The sequence below is a fragment of the Lynx canadensis genome, chromosome D4 (assembly GCF_007474595.2).
Source record: "Lynx canadensis isolate LIC74 chromosome D4, mLynCan4.pri.v2, whole genome shotgun sequence".
Lineage (NCBI taxonomy): Eukaryota > Metazoa > Chordata > Mammalia > Carnivora > Felidae > Lynx > Lynx canadensis.
This window is the reverse complement of record NC_044315.2, coordinates 392,877-399,824: the sequence shown is the minus strand read 5'-3', so window position 1 is coordinate 399,824 and position 6,948 is coordinate 392,877.

Sequence of the window (6,948 nt, the reverse complement as noted above, 5' to 3'; positions counted from 1 at the left end):
CTCCATTTTACAGTATTTGTTCACTTCAAGCCCTTTCGTCTGAAGGTGGCTTGTTTCTCCAATGAGCGGGTAGGAGGGTAGCGGCTCCCGACCTGCCAGACGTGTGCTGTAGCCCCAGCCTGAGTCTCCTCCTTTCTCTGATGACTCTCCATTTCCCTTTCCATGTTGAAAAATTGCCTTTAACTTCATCAGTGATGGATATATTGACTTTTTTCAGGGGTTGGCAGTATTCAAGGACGTGGCGATAGACTTCACCCAGGGAGAGTGGAACTACCTGGGTGCTGCACAAAAGGACTTATCCAGAGACGTGATGTTGGAAAACTACCACAACCTGGTCTCTGTCGGTAAGGACGTTTACTTGCAGATCATTCGGTATTTGCCTTGTGGAATTTCTGCCTCTTTCCATGTGGATTTCTGGATTGTCTGAATTCTGTTTCCTGCTACTGAGGGAATAATCTGCACTCTATGGTTTTGGGGAAGACGTCTCTGTCACACACTGTTCTTCAGGAGACCTTCACCCTCCTTGTTTTTCTTGTTATTATCTTCTTCAATGACCACAGCTGGACTTGAATTCTGCCATACCTGTAGGTTGATCCTATTTCTTTTCCTTTCTTGAAGTAGGACTTTCCAGATCTAAGCCAGATGTGATCTCCTTATTGGAGCAAGAGAAGCAGCAAGAGAAGCAGCCTTGGATGGTTACAAAGGCCATGACAGGTGGACCTTGCCCAGGTGAGTGAGAGCTCATTGACAGAGAGAGGCCTTGGCAGCCCAGGTGGCCTTGCCCTGCGGCAGTTACCACCTTTGATATTTTTATTGGGAAGTGCCCTTCCAAGGACTGAGGCCTGACAAGGGAGAGAAGGCCTGAGTCATAGAAAAGTAGCTTTGTTTCTCTCCCTTCTCAGAAACGTAGGTGCTCCCCTTCCCCATGACCAGCAATCTTTTCTTTATATGTGCAATCTAATTCTTTCCCAGCTTCCCCTTGTCATTTAAACTTGTGTAAGTATTGTCACTTCTGAACAATATTTCTTAAAAACCCCTATTTTACCTTTTTTTCAATGACTTGATCCCTCTTTGAGAAGTTTCTCCTTTTTTCAGTAATTCATGCTTTATTCATTCACTCTTATCCAAAATGTATTGATGTTTAATTTATGCAAGCCTCATTTCAGAACTTGAGGGAATTAAAGTGAGTAAATTATTATTATTTTTTTATTGATGTATAGTTGACACACACCATTACGTTAGTTTCAGGTGTACAATGTAGTGATTTGACACATCTGTCCCTTATGCTGTGCTCACCATAAGTGCAGCTGCTGTCTGTCCCCACATTACTGTGTTCTCTATGCTGTGCCTCTCATCCTGTAACTTACTCATTCCATCACTGGAAGTCTATGCCGCCCATGTTCCTCCCTGCCCCCCAGCAACCACCAGTTCTCTACATTTATGGGTCTGGTCTGCTATGTTTCTATGTTTTGTTTCTTTATTCATTTGTTTCTTACTTTCCATGTATAAGCGATATTATATGGTATTTTTTTTTCCTTCTGACTCATTCTGCTTAATATACCGTCTAGGTTCATCTATGTTGTTGCAGATGGCAAAATTTCACTCTTGGTGTGGCTGAGTAATATTCCATTGTATGTTCACCACATCTTCTTTATCCGTTCCTCTATGGATGGACACTTGGGTTGCTTTCATATCTTGGCTATTGTAAATAATGATGCAGTAAACATGAAAGGTGCATGTATCTTTTCGAATTAGTGTGTTCATTTTCTTTGGGTAAATACCCAGCAGTGTAATAACTAGATTGTATGGTAGTTCTGTTTTTAATTTTTGGAGGAATCTTCATACTGTTTTCCACAGTGGCTACACCAATTTACTTTCCCGCCAACAGTGCATAAGGGCTCCTTTCTTCCACATCTTCACTAACACTGTTATTTCTTGTCTTTTTAACACAAGCCATTCTGACAGGGGTAAGGTGATATCTCATTGTGGTTCTGATTTGCATTTTCCTGATGATTGGTGATGTTGAGCATCTTTTCATGTATCTTTTGGCCATCTGTATGTCTTTGGAAAAATATCTATTCAGGTCCTTTGCCCATTTTTTAATTTAATTTTTAAATTTAGGTTTGTTTTTGTTTTTTTGGTGTTGAGTTGTATGTGTTCTTTGCATTTTTTTGGATATTAACTCTTATCAGATATACCGTTTGCAAATATCTTCTCCCATTCAGTAGGCTGCCTTTTCATTTTGTTGATGGTTTTCTTTGCTGTGTAAAAGCTTTTTATTAAAAAAAATTTTTCAAAGCATTCATTTTTTTGAGAGACAGAGTGTGAGTGGGGGAGGGGCAGAGAGAGAGAGAGAGAGAGAGAGAGAGAGACACAGAGGGACAGAATCCAAAGCAGGCTCCAGGCTCTGAGCTGTCAGCACAGAGCTCGACGTGGGGCTCGAACTCATGGACTGCGAGATCATGACCTGAGCCAAAGTTGGATGCTTAACTGACTGAGCCACCCAGGCGCCCCAAAAGCTTTTTATTTTGGTTTCATTTTGCCTTTGTTTCCCTTGTCTTAGGAGACATAGCTAAAAAAATGTTGCTAAGGCTGATGTCAAACAGATTACTGCCTATATTTTCTTCTAGGAATTTTATAGTTTCAGGTCTCACATTTAGATCTTTAATCCATTTGAATTTATTTTTGTATATGGTGTATCAAAGTGGTCCAATTTCATTCTTTGGATTGTAGCTGTCCAGTTTTCCCCCCACCATTTATTGAAGAGACTGTCTTTTCCTCATTGTATATTCTTACCTACTTTGTTGTAGATTAATTGACCATAAAAGTGTGGGTTTATTTTTAAGCTTCTGTTCTGTTTTATGTATCTATTTTTGTGCTAGTACCATACTGTTTTGATTAATATCTCTTTGTAGTGTATCTTGCAATATGTGGTTCTGATACTTCCAATTTTGTTCTTCTTTTTCAGTATTCCTGTGGCTATTTGGGTTTCTTTGGGGGTTCCGTAAAATTTTTGTATTATTTGTTCTATATCTGTGAGTAATACTTTTGGTATTTTGATGGGGTCTTGGTATTTGATTGCTTTGAATCTGTAGATTGCTTTGAGTAGCATGGACATTTTAACAATATTAATTCTTCCAATCCATGAGCATGGAATGTCTTTCCATTTATTGTGATCTTTAGTTTCTTTCATCAGTGTTATTTTAGTTTTCAAAGTACAGGTACCTCACCTCTTTGGTAAAGTTTTGTTCCTAGGTATTTTATTCTTTTTGGTGTAATTGTAAATAGAATTGTTTTCTTAATTTCTGTTTCTTCTACTTCATTATTAATAGAATGTATAGAAATGCAAGCAATTTCTGTATATTAATTTTGTACCCTGAAACTTTACTGGATTCATTTGTTATTTCTAATAATTTCTTGATAGAGTCTTCAGGGTTTTCTATATATAGTATTATGTCATCTGTAAATAAGGACAGTTTAACTTCTTCCTTACCAATTTGGATACTTTTAATTTTTCCTTTTCTGATTGCTATGGCTAGGATTTCCAATACTATGTTGAGTAAAAGTGGTGGGAGTGGACATCCTTATCTTATTCCTCATGTTAGAAGAAAAGCTCTCAGTTTTTTTACCACTGAGTATGATGTCAGCTCTGGGTTCATCATATATTGCCTTTATGTTGAGGTATGTTCCCTCTAACGCACTTTGCTGAGAGTTATCATGAACAGATGTTGAATTTTGTCAAATACTTTTTCTGCATTTGTCAACATGGTCATATTATTTTTATTCTTTATTTTGATAACGTGGTATATCATGTTGATTGATTTGTGTTTTATTGAAATGTCTTTGCACCCCTGGATAAAATTCCACTTGACCATGGTGAATGATCCTTTTAATCTATTGTAGAATGCAATCTGCTAATATTTTTTTATTTTGTATTTAAGTTCATCAGGGATGTTAGCCTGTAGTTTTCGTTTTTGTGATATTTTTGTCCAGTTTTGATATCAGGCTAATATGGCCTTGTAGAATTTATTTGGAAGCTTTCCTTCCTTTTCTATTTCTTGGAATAGTTTGAGGAGAATAGGTATTAACTCTTCTTTAAGTGTTTGGTAGAATTCACCTGTGGAGTCATCTGATCCTAGACTTTTGTTTGTTGAGAGGTTTTTTTGTTTGTTTTTTACTAATTTAATTTTGTTACTAGTAATTTGTCCAGATTGTGTATTTTTTCTTGGTTCAGTTTTGGAAGATTGTATGTTTCCAGGACTTTATACATTTCTTCTAGGTTGTCCAATTTGTTGGCTTAGTGGTAGTCTCTTGTAAGTCCTTTGTATTCCTGTGGTGTTATTTTTCCTCTTTCATTTCTAATTTTATTTATTTGGGTCCTCTCTTTTTTTTTCTTGGTAGTCTAGCTAAAGGTTTATCATATTTATTTTCTTTTCGAAGCACTAACTTTTGGTTTCATTGAGCTTTTGTATTGTTATTAGTCTATTTATTTTTGCTCTGGTTTTTATTATTTCCTTCTACTAACTTGAGCTTTGTTTTTCTTTTTATGGTCACTGTAAGTGTAAATTTAGATTGTTTTTCAGAGATTTTCTTGTTTATTGGTGTAGGCCTGTATAACTATAAAAGTTCCCTGTTAAAACTGCTTTCACAAAAAGATTTTGGACTGTTGTGTTTTCATTTTCACTTGTCTTCGTGTCTTTTTTCATCTCCTCTGATTGCTTAGTTGACCCATTGGTTGTTTAGTAGCATGTTATTTAGATTCCATGTGTTTGTGTTTTTTTCCAGTGGGTTTTTTTGTTGTTGTTGTTAATTTATTTCTAGTTTCATACCTTTATGGCTGGAAAACATACTTGATATGATTTCAGTCTTCTTAAATTTATTTGGACTTGTTTTGTGGCCTAATGTGATCTGTTCTGGAGAATGTTCCATGTGCATTGGAATGTATACATATTTTACAGATCCTTCCCTGTTCCATTGGATCATATATAACTACCCACAGATAATATGCTTTATTGTTTTGGTATATATATACACACACACACACACACTTAGAGAGTGTCAAACTGTATACAGTATATTGTTCAGTAGGCGATGTTTTCACTTAACCTTTGTCTTACTTCTATTTCCATATTGTATTAATTATTGTGACTTTATATATTTTATGTATGCATATGTATTATGAATATAATACATATGTATATGTGGGATATCTTTATTCTTGGTAGAGTAAATCCACTCTGTTATTTTAGCAAAGTTTTCCATTTTCTTTCCCTTATAATTCTTTCTTCCTCTTTATTATATTAACAGTTATCTCTTTAAATTTTGAAAAATTTATTACAGTGAAACGTCAGTGTAGTTTGAGTAATAGTAGTACTAGTGAATATTCTTTTACCATTTTTTAATATGGGATTTTGGTACAGATCTTTATCTCAAAAAGTTTTAAAGATTTTGTGTATGTGTGTGTGTGTGTGTGTGTACAGTAAAGTTTTAGTCCATCTGCAGTTTAATCCTATGTTTGGCATGAAGTAGTAATTTTTCATCATCATTTATTTGATTATTCTACTCTCTTCATCATCTGGAAGTTTATTCTCTAACATGGTAAGATCTCATAAAAAACTTTGTGTCTCCTTCTGGGCTGTCTTCCTTTTGGTACCTTAAATCCTGTGTCACTACTAATTTAAATTACTCAAGGAAATGTAATAAAATAGCCAGTCAGCTCTGAGGTTGCAGTTAAGATATGTGTTCTTATATTGAAAATGGACTACTTATCTTCATTTTGTGTGCTTCTCCACCTATGTTCAGTGATTTTGCTGCAGGCATAGGATAAGCAGGAGGTTGGATTGAACCAGAGTTGGAGATCGATTCAAAAATTATAATGATAGGTTAGAGAATCAGAGCTGAGTAAGCAAAAATGAGAACCAAAGTGTTGGATTGTGAAAAAGTATTGCTGCTTACTGAGTGGTAGTTTATATGAGAGAGGAGTTTAAATAATATTCATTTCATATTTCTCTTAACTGCCAAACTCTTCTTCCATAGTTATAACAGTTAATATAGATACTACATATATATTTTTTTAATGTTTATTTTTAAGAGAGAGAGAGAGAGAGAGACAGAGTGCAAGTTGGTGAGGCAGAGAGAGACGGAGACACAGAATCTGAAGCAGGCTCCAGACTCGGAGCTGTCAGCACAGAGCCTGATGAAGGGCTCGAATTCACAAGTGGTGAGATCATGACCTGAGAAGAAGTCAGATTCTTAATTGATTGAGCAACCCAGGTGCCCCTAATAGATACTTCTTATTGAGGACTTATATTATGCCAAGGAGCTGTAGTCTTCTTAATCCTCACAGTTCCATGAGAATAGTTATTCTTTATCAAATGAGAGTTTGGGGACTCAGGGTAGTTAAGTAACGAACTAAGACATAAAAGTAATGGACTTGAAAGTATTTTAATAGTGTGCTGGTCATTTCCACATGGAACTCATCAGTGGTGTATCATTTTCTCTAAATCTACCCATTCTACTTTGTCACTGCTGGAACCTCACTGAATTCTTCCTTACTTCTGTCAGAGACATTATAAAACAAGCATATAGTAGTTGGGAAGTTCCTGTAAATAGACTATATAGTATTCATGGACTTCTATTTATCCTCCATTTTTGTAGACTTACTTAGCATTTTACTTTTTTTTTTTTTTTAATTCCTCTCCCTGGACTCTTGTCCTCAATATTTGAGAATGTTTTCATCCATTTCCTTCCTTAGAACATGATTTTCCCTTATCTAGTTTCTGCCATAGAAGTTTAATTTTTGATGGAAGAGGAATATATTATAAGTATACTTTACTGTTATTTTTCAGATTTACAGTGCATGTGTGATACTAAGGAGTTATTTCCAAAAAAGAGCACTTTTGATAAAGAATCATTTCAGTGGTATATAATGGAAAGATTAAAAAACCA